General features: G+C 38.5%; 1 protein-coding gene across 49 annotated transcripts in view; it reads right to left on the reverse strand.

Annotated features, from left to right (window-relative positions):
• ZBTB20 (zinc finger and BTB domain containing 20) overlaps positions 1-17,533 on the reverse strand; it is an 830,436-nt gene that overhangs the window by 173,218 nt on the left and 639,685 nt on the right. For all 49 annotated transcript variants that reach the window (XM_054682140.2, XM_054682141.2, XM_063806117.1 and 46 more), the window contains one exon: positions 12,506-12,545. The gene's annotated coding sequence lies outside the window, so the exon portion shown is untranslated. The remainder of the gene's footprint in view (positions 1-12,505; positions 12,546-17,533) is intronic.

Genomic DNA, 17,533 nt, shown 5'->3' on the forward strand with positions numbered 1-17,533 from the left:
AAAGATGGAGGATGTTGATGACATGGCCTCTAGCACTTTATTTATGAGAACATCCAGAAATCTCTATCTACATCTGGGAGAAGAATAATGTCAATCCTGCCCTGGAGACATGGATCAGGCAATGTTGCCAGTGTGTATTTTTCCCTTCCCAATAATTTACTGATTCTGGAGTTTAAGGCAGAGCGCTGATGATAATTTTTACATTCATGTGCGTGAGCCTGGCCCTTTGAGGGCTGGTGATACCAAATAAACATAAATGTATGTAACCAGGTGAATGCTTACCACCTCCCAACCCAGAAATATCATAGGTCTCTGGTGGTGCTTTGCTTCCCACAACGCTCCCCTCAAGGGCGGTGAGGGTAGGTGTTGCCATCAGTGCATAAGAAGCAGAGCTTGAGGTGGCCTTGGAGGACTTCAGGGAGCACTGCCTTTGCAGTAAAGAATGAGACTAAGCAAACAAACCTGTTAGACGGCTCATTTGTCTTTTCCAATTTTTTATTGTGTTATTCATCCTTTCATCATTGATTTATAGCTATTCTTAAAATATTAGGGATATATCACAAATATTTTTCCTAGTTTAAAAAATGATTTTCTACCATAGTAATTTTTATTTTCATGTAATAAAATTTAAAATACATGTATTTTTAAAAAAGTTTTCAGGCTTTGGTTTTATGCCTGGAAAATGCATCTCATACCTCCAGTATGAAAATATTCATGTATATGGCAAAAATTGTCACTGAAAATTACAGAATTAGTGAGGATGCAGAGAAATGGGCAGTCTCTTTTTTTGTTGGTGAAGATATTAACCAATGCTAGAGGACAGTTTAGTAATGCATTTTACTTTTGCAGTTCCACTATAATTAATTGATCCTAAGGAAATAATCATGTAAGTGTACAAACATGTGTACATATGCATGTGCATATAAAGATAGTTATTGTGGCATTGTTTAGTAAGAAGAAAGTTCCAAATTCCCAACTGTCCATCAATAAGTGATTGAGTCAATAAATTATGCACATACTGAAGTGCAACGTTGTTGTCAAAAGATAATGTAGATCTATATTTATTAACATGGTAAATGACTATTACAATGTTAAGTGAAAAGAGTAGAATACAAAACAGCAAGTAACTTTTCCTTTCAGTTTGGAAAGAGAAAGACAGAGAAAGAAAAAGAGAAAGGTAAACAGGACTGCATGGAAATATAATATTTCCTAAGTTATTAATAGTGATTATCTCTGGGCTGTGAGATTTCAAAGGAATTTAACCTTGCACTTTATAAATACTATCAATGAAACAAATTCAAGCAAAACTAAATGTATACTTTTTTAGAATTAAAAATTATAACTTTTATTTTGGGGGAAAAAGAACTTACCTAAAACCTGCAATAAATACTTAAAAATTCCAATATGATTTTCATGGTCATTAGCAATTACTAACTAGCTCTCTTAGTAGGGTGACATCAATGTCTGCCTCAAGTTTCCCCCAAGTTTGACACTTTGAGATGTACATCATAGTTGTTCCCTTAAAGAATTTTAAAATATAAAATTTCAAGTAGTGAATATAACCCAAATATTTTTATCTAGGGCATGGTTAGGTAAATTCTGGGGGCTTTATGTGATATTATTCAGATGTTATAGTGATATTTATAAAGAGTTTTTAATTATACCAGGAAGTATTTATTATATAATATTGAATTAAAATGGGATACAACTGTATACATGCAATGTATGCTCAGGCATGTTAAAATCTAGAGAAGACACTAGAAGGTGATCTAAAAAATTATTAATAATAGTTGGTTCTGTGTAGTGGAATTATGGATGTTTTCCCTTTACTCTATACTTTCTAAATATTTCACAATAAGTGTGAATTATAGAATCATGAAAAAAGTAAATATTAAAAAAAAGCTGTTTCGCTCGACAGCTGCCAAATTTTACCCCAGATGTATCAGCAATTTAGCTTTTAGTCCAATGACCCTAACATCATTTCCTAAAGGGAATATCACAGAATGGAATGTGCCCAAATAAAGATAAGCCATCACGGCCACCACCTCTTTCTAAACTATCATTTTATAATGCTTAAAATAAATCTGAGTAAGGGATCTTTCTTCTATTGGAAGTTAGAAACTTCCACCTCCTTTAGACCCTCTCCATATCTTCTCTTGCATTACCAGCACCTGGAATTTATAATTAACCTATAGTACCCTGGTACGTTTCTAGGTCTGGAAGCTGTTTTTGGAGGCTGATGGTGTAGATCACCATTAGGCATGGAGGATTATTTATTCATTTTAAATGGGAGTTCCCTTGAATAACAAGGATGAGCTGCTACATAAGATCTTGTGTAGTTAGTATGCTTTCTTCCCCTTCTTATATTTATATTTATTTATTTATTTATTTTTTGAGATGGAGTCTCACACTGTTGCCTGAGCTGGTGTGCAGTGGCGCGATCTCGGCTTGCTGCAATCTCTGCCTCCTGGGTTCAAGAGATTCTCCTGCCTCATCCTCCCGAGTAGCTAGGATTACAAGCACCCGCCACCATGCCCGGCTAATTTTTTGTATTTTTAGTAGAGATGGAGTTTCACTGTGTTGGCCAGGCTGGTCTCGAACTCTTGACCTCGTGATCTGCCTGCCTCGGCCTCCCAAAGTGTTGGGATTACAGGCGTGAGCCCCCGTGCCCGGCCCGCTTCATTCCTCTTCTTTCCATCCCTCCCTTCTTTCTTTCCTTGTTCCCTCTCTCACCTGTCTACACTCCTGTCTCCCTCCCTCTTAAATAAATAGCTTTTCTGTAGCGTCAGATGCCAGCTCTTAACATTTAGAGACAATTCACACTATACCAATACCACACCTCAAGTAGATGATCTAATTGTTTCTAAATCATCATATTTTAGCAAAAAGATAATGGGAGAAATCAAAGTTGTCTCTCACATATGTATGATGCATACTAGAGGCTTGGCAATAAGGCCAAGAGAGTAGATAATTTTTGAGAAAGTAAAAAACAAAACAAAACAAAAAGCCAAAACACAAAAACAAACTGGGTATTGTGAGGACAGGGCAGAGGGAAGGAGCAGGCATAAGAAAGAAAAGGAATGACATGGGTCTCCTGGTCCTTGCAAAGGTTATTCAATTGCCTGTTCCTGGTGTTTTGGACCAGATGTCAGCCTACAAACCACCCTGGACTGTGAGCTATTTGAAGGCATAGATGGTGTCTTACTCACCTCTGTATTTTCTGTACCAAACACAGTGCCTGATACAATATACTCAACAGATGCTTGGAGAATTTAAGCCCTTTCACTGCCCTTTCTTACTGGCCTCAGCTAGAACCAAAACAAGAAGCTAAAACTCCCAATGCCACAAATGCTAGGTGAAACCCTATCCTAATTCAAACTCATTTCTTCTGATTTTGCACCTTGGTCTCCAAACTGCTGGAGAAAATCCCATGACAGGGCAGATAGGTATCAACATCAACCCACCAGACTCACCTGCACCTTCCACACTGCCAAGGAGAGTCCTACTGTATTTCTCTGGTCAACTTGCTGTCCCATTTGTCTCAAGAACGATTTCAAATCTCTACTTTCCTTAAATCTCTTCCCCGCTTATTCTTAGCAGGACCTTGCCCCTCAGTGCCCATCACTTGGGAAACCGCCTAACCTTTCAGTACCAAATCTACACGTGGGCTTGCATCTGCTCCTTTCCTTTACTCCTCCTTTCTTACAAAAATCGAAGATGTGTCCCTCCTTCCATCTCTGCACTTGTACTCAGGATTCCATCTCTCTGGCCTTATCGGTAATCTTATACTGCCAGTCATCCTATGCTCTTCTCTCTTCTGCACACTGGATCTCTCCTCTCTACGGTATTCTTCCCATGAAAATACAAAAAATACTAGTGTTTCCATGCTTTTCAAACCTTCTTTTGACCTCACTTCCCCCCTCAAGATATTGCACTAGTCATTTTCCTTTCCTTCATAGCAAAACTTCTGAGTGGCCCACATTTGCTGTTTCTTCACTTCTCACTCTCTCCTCATCCCATTACAAACATGTTATTGTTTTGACCACTTCAACAAAATAGCTTTTGCTGAGGTCAACAATAAGCTCAAAATTAATATAAGCAATATATATTTGTTAGTCCTTAACCTACTTGATTGCTCAGTAACACGTCACATCACTGACCACTACCTTTGAGGCACTCTCTTGGCTTCTGTGCCTATGTTTTCTGATTTTCCTGCCACCTTCTTGGTGGCTCCTTCTGAGGTTATTTTATGGCCTCATTTTTTTCTACCAGCGGATTAAATATTAAGAGCTCTTCAAGTCTCAGTTTAGGCCTTCTTCTCAATCTAACCCTGTTCCTAGGCAATGTTATTCATGCCAACAGATTCATTTACCACTATATGTCGATTACCCTGAATTCATGTCTCCAGCCTTCATGTTACTTCTGAATTCCAGTTTTATGTATATAAATACCTGTACAATACGCTATGTATCTATCAAAAGTACCTCACACTCAACATCTCAAAAACACAACTTACAAACTTCTCTCCACTCCAGTCCTCCTTTGGTGTTTCATGTAACTGTGAATGGTATTATCCTTCATATAGTTTGATAAGCCCCAAACCAGGAGTCATTGTTGCCACTTCTCTCTTTTATTTCACATAACCGACCATGAAAAAGTCCAGGAATATTTTACTTCTGAATTATCTCTCAGTTCCATCAATTTCCTCCCATTTCCACTGTCAATACTCTAGTCTGCCTCTTATGTGGTCTACTGGAATAGCTCCCTCACTGGTTTCCTCATATCCATTTTTGATCCTTCCAAATTATTTACCAAAGTTAAGCTACCTTGATATATATTTTTAAATTTTTAATTTCAAGATAATTTTAGATTAACGTGCAGTTGTAAGAGATAATACAGAGAGATTTGTTATTCTTTTTACCCAGTTTTGCCCAAATGGTAACATTTTATATAACTATAGTACAATATCACAATCAGGAAATTAACATTGGTGCAATCCATCTGCCTTACTCAGGTTTCACCAGTTTTATATGCACATGAGTATGTGGGTGTATATTTAGTTCTGAGCAATTTTATTACATGCATACACTCATGAATACTACCACAGTCAAGCTACAGGACAGTTCCATCACAAAAGATCCCTTGCGTTATCCTTTATAGCAACACTCACCTCCATTTCTACCCCAACTCCCTAACTTTGTCATCCTCAAGTATGTTCTCAATCCTTACATATTTTTTTTCATTTCAAGAGTGCTATATAAATAAGAATCATAACAGTACATCATCTTGAGATTAGCTTTTTCACCCAATGTAATACCCTTGTGATTAAAACTAGTTATTGTATGTATCAATAATTTATTCTGCTTAGTGCTGAGAGGTATTCCATGGTATAGATATAACAGTTTGCTTAACCATTGACCCACTGAAGAAAATGTGGGTTGTTTCCAGTTTTGGGCTATTACAAATAAAGCTGCTATGTACATTGGTGTAACATAATGTACAGGTGTTGTACAGTTATGTTTCCATCTCTCTGGGATAAATGCCCCAAAGTTTACCCTTTTAAAAAACAACAATGATCATGCCACAGTCCTTCTTAAGTTTGCTCCTCTACTGTCCTTAGGATAAACACAAAAATCCTTAACATGGCCTACCAAGGACCTGTTATCATCAGGCCCTACGTATCTCTTCAACCTCAACCTGGGTTGCTAGTCACCTTTTTCTCTCTGTGCAGCTCTCTTCAGGGACTTCATCCATGCTGTTCCCTCTGCCTGGAATCCTCTTCCACCATCCATCCTTACTTTTTGTTTTTAACCTTCAGGTGTCATCTCAAATGTTACTATTTCAGAGAAGCTTCTCCTGAATTTCCAGACTCAGTTAAATCTTCTTTTATTTGCTCTTAGAGCACATGGTACTTTTATTATATAGTGGTAAGCACAACTTGTAATTACAAGTTATATTGTGAGACCATTTGCTTAGTATCTGTCTTACATTCCCCAGATTATAAGCTCCAGAAGGAGAGAGACTATGTTAATATTCCTTTATTATATATACCTTTAGCATTTAGTAGACATTCAACTTTGTGTCTAGTAAAATTTGGCTGAGGTTTTTAAGACATAGTCCTGGAATCAAATTCTATCTCTACCATTTATTAGATGTTCTTATAAAATAAATCAAACATGTTAAATCTCAGTTTTCTGATCTGCACAATTAGGATTATAGTAGCATCTACTTAATAGGGTAGTTTTGAAGGTTAAATCAGATAGCCATTAAAAGAATTTAGTCCAGTATCTAAAGTAAGGCAAGCACTCAATAGTTATTTCTTATTGTTATTATTAGTTGAACAAGAAACTAGAGTTTTTGTATTTTTTTTCCTAACTAGGCTTTTGTCCATTATCTTCATTTCTTGCCTGTTCCCCCAGGTTCTGATTCTTGTAACTTTTGAGACTCTGAAAAGGGGCCCTTAGTTTAGATCTTGGATAACCAGTAGGACTACTGGTTCTTACCCCAGGTATATGCTCTCAGACCAGATGTGGCTCTGGTTCCCATTTTCATCTCACTCAGTACTTCCTCCTCTTGTTTTCCAGTCTATGGATGTCAGTGTGGGTAAGAATGCCTCTTCCCTACTCCTAGTTTCCAGATGTTTTCTAAACACTGCTTTCCTCTTGTCTCATTCCTTATAATTCCCCATGGAGGCAAAGTATCCCATTGGTGGGAAAGCCCTTGGTCTATATTTCTCAGGTAGGTAGAACTGATCTATCCAAATTTGTAAGCACAGGAGTTTAACCTCTTTGTCCTTCCTTTTCTACTGAGACTATCGGGAGGTGATGACCTGGAAAGTGTTGCTCATATGCAGATCCACATTTTCCTGTGAGAGAGCTTTTGAAAGGTTTGACTGAAGGGAAGAGAGTCAGCAAACCCATTTCCTCTTTACACTAAGCTATGCTCTTCAACCAACCTTTATAAAAATTTTGGTTCCCTAGCTATCAGTTCTTTTGTCTTATTTTTCAATAGGTTTAGAATTCGAGTGGGGAAAAGTGATGCTATTTATGGGCCCCCTCGAAGATTCCAACACTTTGGTATATGATTTTGCTTGGAATATGATTCTGTTTCTCTTCATCTTTTTTACATTTTAGCCAGTTTTCAAGACTCAGCTGAATCAGTTTTACATGAAACTTTCTAGCCTGCAAGGCTCTTTCATGAATGAAACCCTATGGTACTTCCTGGACTGTATCATTCCTTTTGGAACTTAGTCATTTATTATCTTATATGCATACACAACACTCAACAATATAACTGTTTTTCCTAAATGAATTTTAAATTCCTTAAGAGCAAGAAAGGGTCATGTACTTATGCTATATTTATGCTTTAACTATCCAATAAACATTATTCTTTGTACATAGCATGTTTTTAATAATATCTTAAAGCGTGAATGTGGGGGAGGGTGGCCTACTGACCAGGCTTTGATTTGAAGGCCCAAGGTACAATGGAAATGGCTTAGTAGCTGGATGGTTCCTGAAGAGGTTGTCGCAGTGCAGCGGTGAAAGAAAGAAAAGGTTACTATGGGCATGTCCCTGAGGTGTGTATCAGTGCAAGTCTGTGTACACACACACACACACACACACACACACACACAGAGTCTCTCTCTCTCTTACATATATATGTAAATAGAACTTAATTCTGTCTTGTGCTGTGTTTTCACCTTAGTAATACTTTATTTCTCTTATTAAAAATACATGGAACTCACCATCCGATAGGTAGAAAGGCTGAGAGAAATGCAACCAGAGGGAGGTAATATTCCTGGCTATAGTCGATTGGTGTTCAGAGTGTTTTGATTCTCTGAATGAGTCAAAAGATTGAAAAAAAAATAGCCACTCTTATCACTAGGAAAAGAACTGAGGAGGAAGGGTCCTGAAAATGGTGTCTGAGCAATGAAAGACAGTGAATATTTTAAAGATCACAAAATTTAATTTATTCAACCTAAATGCATAAAAGTACAGGTGGGGACATTATTTATGCAGGTATATGCAAATCACTTTATAAAATAGGCAAAGCCCTTCTGCTTTTTATAAGTTGCCAAGGTGGTTCCTGATATTTTAAAAGCTATGCACCTTTAATGTAATTTCCTAAGAGTTGGAATCCCTCTGTCGAAATCATAGTCATTGTCAGAGCAAGTTGATTTTTTTTTTCCTATCCTCTGGGACATTTACAAGTATCTTATAACCATCACAAAAAGAGTGGTTTCCACAGAGATGTGACTGGAAAAATCCCTTGGAAATTGCTGAGGAGCAAGTCACAGTGTTCAAAGCAAAGAACATAGGCTTTGAAAACATGAACCCATCTGACCTCTTGAATTTAGTACAGTGAATTCCTGAGCTCTGAAACATGGGGCCCGGCTGTGCATGCCATATTGGTGCTATAAGACTGGCAGTAGGTTGGCTGTGGCATGGTCTATTTCAAACTCCTTCACAGTGCCCAGTGTTGCATGTTCCCAGATGACATTTGGTTGGCAGAAGCTGGGCTTCCAAAGCTGGCAGCCTGGAATGCAGCCCACTGTGTTTTGACAAACACATAATTGACCATCTGATCACCAGCCTACGTTCTGCACTCAGGTCACTGGGGGACCTGGGCTTTCAATAGGTCCCTACTCCTCGTCTTGTTCATCTTCCCAAACCTTTCTCCAGAAAGCAATATAGAGAAGGCTTAAACACACCCACGCAGATCCTCCCATTTGCAAAAGAGAACATAGTACATGAAACATAAGCTGTTGAAAATTTCCTTTAAATTGTCCTGGCAGCCCAAAGTGAACAAGAGAAAAGCACACTTATGGTGAACTCTAATTCAGAGAGAAGGAATGAATACACTGAATTGTTTCAACACCCGGCTGTGCATAAGTTGCAATTCAGTTCAATGGTTTGGAAATTTTGCTTAGAAAAAGGGAGCAATGAGAAAATGATAGGAAATTGGGGCATTGATTGACTTTAGGGGGGCATTATTTAGAAACTGTTTCATTTTCAGGTGAAAGAAGAGACAAGCAGGACACTGGGAATGTCTTCTCCTTATCTGCCTGCTCCTCCCTCACACCCACTATAGGCAGTAGGAGGCACACGAGCCTGGTGACCAGGGGGCAGTAGCTCAAAGTGAGGTCATATTCAAATTGAGGTCTTTGCTGAAGATCCCATAAGGATGTATTTTGGTCTGAAATTTGACTCCACACAATGTTTCAGCCTTTCTCCCAGAAGGCAAAGATTATGCAATAGGCCAAGATATGCTGGAATTACACAAAGGTTAATGTCTATTTCAACACTACCAAATAGCCTCTCCCTCCATCCTACCCCTACTGCACAGTTCAGGCCTTTGGCTTTTACCTTTGACCTGGTCTCCCTGTTCTGAGCCAGCCTCTCCACTTTCACCAAGTGCTCTTTCTAAAACATACATTTGCTTACAATTCTTCAAAGCCTCCTTAAGCCTGCAGGATCAAGTCCAAACTCCTCTGCACGGCATACAAGGTCCTCCGTATGGCAGGCAAGGTCCCCGGCCTGCTTTCCAGCCCAATCTCATACTACTCTTTCAACCACCATGTTTCAATCACACTGAACTATTCACTCCTCTGAATCTCGCTGCTACTTAACGCCTCCTGATTTTGTAAATGCTCTTACATTTTTCTTGATTATGATCCCCTTTTCTTTCTGCTCTTTCATATCTACCTGGTAAACTGCAATGTACTCTTCTGACTTTAAGACCCAGCCTGGTCACCTTACCACATGCAAGTGGGCACTCCTCCTTCATTCCTCTTACTACGTCTTGTATATACCTGCATTTCAGTGCCTATTATATGCTATAGTCTTTATTCACTTATGTATCTCCCCTATCAGACTGAGATTTCTAACAAAAGAAAGCATTTCTTATTTATCCCGGAGTTTCCAGAACCAAGCACAGTGACTAGCTTTCCATAAATGTTTGTTGAATGAAAACTAAATAAAGAGCTGTACATGATAATTAATCAAAACGAAGCCAAGTAGTAGTGTTAGCTTTTATAAGCATAGTAGGAGCCCATTAGCAATCTAATGAAGGCAGAAGATCCCAGCAGTAAGGCACTTTCTGATGGGTATGGCAGGGGCTGGTGACTGGCTGGGGTGACAGTGAGAGTGAGGGATAAATTCTGTGATGGAGGAAGGTCTTTTTAACAGAGACTGCCACTAAGGCTGTAAATTAACACCCTTTTCAAGACTTAATATTCAATACTGAAAGATATTTTCCTGAGAATAAATCTGAATCTGAATTGTAGAGAGACCTAACTTGCAAGAACCAAGTTTCCCAAATAAGGTAAGTCTGTGCTAACTGCTTCAAGGTAGCATGGCAGATTATGGAGGGTTCCTCTCTGTTTCTGCTAAACAGTAATGGAATGGGAAATTCTTGGGGGAACATCTGAGAGCTCTTCAGTTCCTATTGAAATCCAGGTCAAATACAGATTGTGATACTGGACTAAATGCACTGCTAAGAGAAGATCGAACAAGCAGAATTCTGTACCTGTTTAGAGGAGGCCATTGAAGAGGCACTTGGAGTCAAAGCACTGGGGAGATAATGTTCTGATCTGTTCTCAAGGGACATTGGACATTTCTTTTCCTTTTGTCGAGCCTCTGGGGCACCACTCTGGAGCCATCAACCATCAACTGTGTCTACGGGATACTTGAGGACAGTAGGACTGTCATAAGCCCGGTCACCCTGCTGATATGAGGGCAGCTTCAAGATTTGGAACAAGCCAAGCAAACATGAAGCCTGGCCCAGGGATGGCACAACTTCATGGGTATATGAACGGATTATCTGCTCATTATAGGTCACTCCCCCAGCCTTATGTGTGGTTAAAAAATAGGGTATCTCTAGAAGCTATGCAACTGATGGCTGATGTAGCATAGAATCAGATTTGCATTTTCCTATGAGCCAGAGACAGCCTTTCAACTACACTTTTTATCTCAAAAGTCTCCCCCTTGATTCCTAATTGGTGACACAGGTCCCCTGTACTGCCTGTGTCTGAGGCTCGCCCTATAGCACTGACGTCACAATAGCTGAGCCGTGCGGGCAGGAGTGCACTGTGCTGACTCATCCCGGTGATGTGAGGATTAATGCCTTGTCTAACACAGAGCTATTATGTGAACTGTTTTTACACAAAAGAACTGTAACAAAAATGATTTGCCAGTCAGAGGACTAGAAATATGCAGTGCTAGGTAACTGAGGGGAGGGCTGTGCAGATATAAAGTGGTAACCATAAGCATGCATATTGACATCCTCCAAAGCATTTACAGACCCACTCTATCAACACTGAAATAGAGAATAACAAGACTTGTCAGGGACAGGTAGGACCCACCCCTGTTGTATAAATGCATTACACACAGCTCCAGTCTTTGGGGAGTTTAATCAATCTCCTTTCTCTGTCAAATAAACTGTCACGTTACACTTTAGCCTTAGCATCCTTTGGAGGATTCTGCCTCCCTAAATATATTTGCCACTATCTTCTAGGAATGTTAGTGGAAGGCATGCATAAACAAAATAGCCATGGGAACCTCCATTCTGTGCAAATGATTATAATACAAGAAATACCTTGGAGTGAGGAGTCAGTGAAGCAAGATATAATGTTGTGAATAAGGAACAGAGCTCACCAGAGAGTGAGAAGCAGCCAGAGGATACCGATAATTATTTATCACATTAGGTGACTATCACTACCTGAAGGATCTTTTGGGTGGTGTCTTTTATAAGTGACTTTGATTATTTGGGTTCATTGGCCTAGAATCTCTTTCAAGCAGTTCAAAATAAACTTTATTTAAACCCATTCAGTGCAGCCTGGTTTGGATTTTAAATAATTAACGTTCTCTTTTTTACATATAAAATCGTGTGTTTTTTTCCCCCAAATGCCTTTCCATCTTTTCTAAAAAAGAGTGGTACCTTTATAAACCTTCTGGCACACGTGAAACTGGGATTTCTTTTTTTCCCCTGTAGACTTCATAATTTTGCACAAAAGTTTAGTCTATTTACTTTACAGTCTTGTACTTCTTAGTAAAGGGATATTAGAAATTTTGTCAATAAATGAAAGCTCTGATCTAGAAGTTAAAATTAAAAACTATTGGACCTAGGGATGGGTACATAACTGAAGAATACATAATTGCTCAATGATTGACAGGGGAGCAAAAGCCCAACTGTTGCTGGTATTTGGCTGAATAATGTAAGCTATACTTTAAAAGAGCAGTGACTTTTGCAAACAGCAGCTGCAGCCAAGTAAAGGGCAGCCTTTATAGAAGTACAGTATCTGGGCCACTGGTATTTTCTGCACCCTCATGGATAGCAACTTAGTATTACCACCAACAGCATACACTCCAAATGCAAAAGAAACTAATACACACTACAGAAGCACTAGAAACCACAACAAAGTCAACTAGGAAATATGCCAATGAAGACCACAATTTCCTAAATCTGACACTTTTTTTTAAAAGGTAAAGAAATCACTTTTACTTACGTAAAGAGAAGGGGCAGGTCACAGACTGATGGTCAAAGATCTGAAAATCAAAGAAAAAATAAGGAATTAAAAGCAAACCGATATATGATGCAAAACCGATATATAAAAGCAAAATGATACAGTGGGAAGAAAGAAAGCAAATCTAAGCATAGATGGGACTGGTTGTTCCTAAAGGAGCCTATTTTGTCACTTCTAGCCTCAAAATAAAGGAGATCCAGCTTCACAAAAACTTTCTAAAGGTATGACCCCCTGCTATGATGACCAAGACAGTACTTCCCAGCACAAGGAGTGCAAAGACCTTTCTTTGTTCATTTCATTCTAATCTGTATCATATAGGATTTGGTAGAGCTATGTTACCATTTAACAAAATAGCCACTAGCCACATTTGTCTATTTAAATTTAAATTATTTAACATTTAATAAAAAGCCAAACATTTAGTTCCTCAGTCTTGCCAGCTGCATTTCAAGTGCTCAATACCCACATGTGGCTGGTGACTGCCTTACTGGATAGCACAGATAGAAAATGTTTCTATTATTGTAGAAACTTCTATTGGGCAGCACTGACTAGAATAGGTAAAAGCTTTACTATACAGTACATGACCAATTTTAGCTAATTTTGACAAAGATGAGTCAAACCCTGATAAACTTTGTCTCTTTTAAGGTATATTTAGTATGTTTAATGTCCAGAAGTTCCTCTGAACAAATTCAATACATTCGTGTGTTGCTAAGAACTCAGTCCTAAGTTTGCCCTGGACTTGCCTTCTAAAACTGCCTCTACCCCTTCTCACCAGCCTAGAATGTCCCCTCTATGGTGGAAAATAATCTGATAAAGTGATTTTAAACAAAGCTTCTCTCCCACCAAACACAACTCTGTTTGGTGATGAAAATTTCAGATGAAATGATGAAAATTTTAGATTTTGGAGAAGCTGACCCTAACAGTGTTCTTGTTCTATGTTTAAAATCTGATATTTCACTCTTTAAATTACAAGCCAGGCTTGGGTGCGGTGGCTCACGCCTGTAAATCCCAGCACTTTGGGAGGCCAAGGCGGGTGGATCACTTGAGGTCAGGAGTTCGAGACCAGCCTGGCCAAAATGGTGGAACCCTGTTTCTACTAAAACTACAAAAATTAGCCAGGCATGGTGGCAGGCGCCTGTAATCCCAGCTACTTGGGAGGCCGAGGCAGGAGAATTGCTTGAACCTGGGAGGCGGAGGTTGCAGTGAGCCCACATCATGCCACTGCACTTCAGCCTGGGTGACAAGAGCAAAACTCCGTCAAAAAAAAAAAAAAAAAAAAAAATCACAGGCCAAACAAAAGAAAACTATTATAGGACTGGTCCGCCCATCATTGTGCTTTGTTTTCTTTTCTTTCTTTCTTTTTTTTTTTGAGATGAACTCTCCCTCTCTCACCCAGGCTGGAGTGCAGTGGCACGATCTTGGCTCACTGCAACCTCCGCCTCCTGAGTTTAAGCGATTCTCCTGCTTCAGCCTCCTGAGTAGCTGGGACTACAGGCGCGCACCACCACACCCAGCTAATTTTTGTATTTTTAGTAGAAACGGGGTTTGCCATATTGGCCAGGCTGGTCTCGAACTCCTGAACTCAGGTGATCCACCCACCTTGGCCTCCCAAAGTGCTGGAATTACAAGTGTGAGCCACCATGCCCGGACCCATCAGTGTTTTGATAGCTTCTCTTAGAAGGATAAAACTGAAGTAGGAGGAGAGCCATGACAAATTAATAAACCAAAAAAAGATACTGAGAAAAAAAGCAGGTCCCCCTACCTCTAGCCCACTTAAATTTAATATCAAGAATTTAATACAGGGTGATTCAATCTTGCCTCTCTGACACCATGATTTTAACAACTTCACATAAGGCCTCCAGAAATATGCAAAACAAACTTCACTAAAGGAGATCAAGTAGAAGGACCTGATTAAGTATCTTTGCATTGAAAAGGCTAAAGCAGAAAACCAGCAATTGAAGTCATCACCCTTCCTGGAAAGTTTTTGGGACAACTGCACTATTGTAGAGATTTCTTCGAAGAAATGATTTCTCTTTGTGGTCAATGTGAAACCTCACTCAAGTACATGCAGGTGTACTTGATGCAGGATGGTGACAAGACGAGTTAAGATGAAAATCTCCAGCCTGGATTATTATACATGCTAATACAAGAGAGGCTGGAGATCTCCAATGCTTTCAAATTGTTTCACAAAATTCATGAGTTTAATGAAAATTTTAGGCAAGATAATTAGATTATGTATGATTCATTGAAAGCATATATATATATATGTATATATATATATACACATAACACTGACTAGTCTTCAAAGATTTTAAAGCTCTAAGTTTTGCTATATTCTAGTCTTCTCTGCAAGCCAGGATATTAGACTATGGCACAGTGGCATATTTTCTTACCATTTTCCTCCCTCCCTCTCTCCTTTCTTCCTTCCCTCCCTCCCTCCCTCCTTTCTTACATTCCTCTCTCTCTATTTCTCTTTCTTTCTTTCCCTCTCCTTTTTTGAACTTGCTGTCTTTTCTAACCTTGGGGAGAAGAAGAAAATATTATTAGCAATTTTCTATGAAATATGTTCAATGATCATTTTTCTGTTGCATGTTATAAACCCAATAACTCTCAACAATATTATGCTCTTTTAAAATTATACCTAGTGTTTATGTTCTTATATCTAAGCACATAACTTTCTTTTCTAAATTTCAAGGTGCATTTATTCATAAAATTAGTTAAAATTAAATTTTTGATGTGATCAAAAGAGATCAATGTAAGTTGTACCCAAATTGACTAACACATCCAATGTCTGGAGTGAAAAACTATCTTTCCTGGATGTCAAATGACACACAGGATGGCTGTCAATGATAGGAATCCAAAATGGAGAGAAGAATTACAGTGTGTATGTCACAGTCTAAAACAAATTAAAGCCAAGTTAGATGGAAGTTTTATTGGATATAATTGTTGTACTTATATGTTAATATAAAATGATAATATGATCCCAAACTTAATACTATGGCTAAAAATTTAATCTCAGAGTTCTTACACAATTCATAAATGTTCATAGGCATCAAAAGACACCTACTTCTTGACTGAATTATAATCTGCTATGTAATTCTGAGAATATGTATTAATCTACATAGATTTATATTTGCTCAATTCAAATTGTTATTTCATTGATACATGCTCTTTCCACCTAAGTGATATTCACCTTATATGTCTATAAGTTGTTTTTATCTGAAATGCAAAGAATTATCTATAAAAGTTTCACAGAGGATTAAAAACATTTGCATTAAGCACACTTGGTTCAAAGCATAAATATATCTAGCAAAGAGTATAAAACTGTAAAGCCCAAGTAATTCAGGACGTTAAAATATCAGGGTGGAAGGTGGGGGATGAGCAGAGAGAGGGGGATGACGAGGGGTGAAGTTTAATCTTCGTATTATAATTTCTGAGTGGAAATTATTATATAGTGTCAATCTCCAAGAATCAAAAATATTATTAATTATAACTTTAAAGTCAATTCTAGTGTAGTTTACATAAAGTTCTACAGCAGTGGTTTTCAACATTTTGAAGTGATACCGATCCCTATGAGAATCTCTTTCTCCAGAAAACTCCTCAAAAACACCAAGTTTCAAGGAACTCCTAGACTCCATGAAGGCCATTCATGAATCCCAGGTTAGGAACCCCTGGCCTAGGCAGACAGGAGAGAAGAACCCTCTTTCAATCCCATAGCTACTCACCTCTACAGAGTTTTCATGAAATGCTATAAACTAAAGCCAGCAGCAAAGAAAATGTATAAAAAAGAGTTCTAAGTGGGTAAGGGTATGTGGTTAGAGCCACACAGGCTTCTCTGAAGGCCTGCCAGACTCCTACCTTTCTAGTCCTTTATAATTTCTTTTTTAAAAAAATCTACAAAGCCTTAGCAACAATGGAGTAGAGGAGTACCGAGCAGAGAGATGATAATGATAATAAGAATCACTATCTACTGAGTCCTTCAGGTACCTTGAGAAATAAATCCTCCCCAAATTTGGATATGAGTATACCCAGGAATGTGAGCAGTGTAACGGGAGTAGAAAAAGCCACAAAATAAATAATAAATACATGGCTGTCTTCCTGGAGGGTCAGTATTCCTTGTGGGCAAGTAATTTAAAGTCTTATTTGCACACGTGTTCATTTATCCAATAACTACTTCTTCGATGTTATACCAAAAAGAAAACAGATACTGTTCTTGTCCTCATGGAACTTCCGGTTGAGTGAAACAAACAAGAATATATTGAGGAGCTGAAAGGAAAATCTGTATATATATTTTTTGGGTGAAACCTGAGACTTCACTGAAAAGTCTTGTTTGTGGCAGACTACTTCAAGCAATGTCCTGGCAGGCACCCTTAGTATTGGATCACTCACTCTAACTTGAGGATCACCCAAGTGGAAGAGTTTGAGAAGCATGGTTAGCAGTGTATCATTTAATCCCCACTACAAGAGAAAATACTGTTACTTCCAATTTACTAGAGAAAAAAGAGAAATTTGAGAAATTAGGAAACAGCTCAGATCATACCGTTGCTGGCATCTGAATAAGTGTGTGCCATTCCAAAATCTACATATTTTTAACCACTAAATTACACTACCTTTAGGAGTTTCCCACTTTATGTTTCCCCTTGAATCTGGGCTCATTCAGGATTACGCAGGCTAGTTTAAGCTTCTCTTTGGAAGCAGACAGGTTTGGCTTGATTTGCATTCTAAATATTTCACAGTGGTAAGGGAAAGCTATTATTATACCCATTTTATGGTGAGGAAGCTGAACCACTTGCCAGCTGAGGTATCTGGCTGGGTTAAAAACAGAATCTGGGTCGTCAGACTCTCATTCCTCTTGACTAACTCCAAGCCTAGGCACTATTATTGTCCATGGGCTTTTCTGAACATGAGATTCACACTGGGTGATAAAGAGTGAGACAAATTCTGCTAAGAGAAAACAATAATAGTGCAATTTAAAAAAAGGGAAAATAAGTAATCATAACTCACACAAAAATT

This window comes from Pan troglodytes, chromosome 2 (assembly GCF_028858775.2).
Source record: "Pan troglodytes isolate AG18354 chromosome 2, NHGRI_mPanTro3-v2.0_pri, whole genome shotgun sequence".
NCBI classification, from domain to species: Eukaryota; Metazoa; Chordata; class Mammalia; order Primates; family Hominidae; genus Pan; species Pan troglodytes.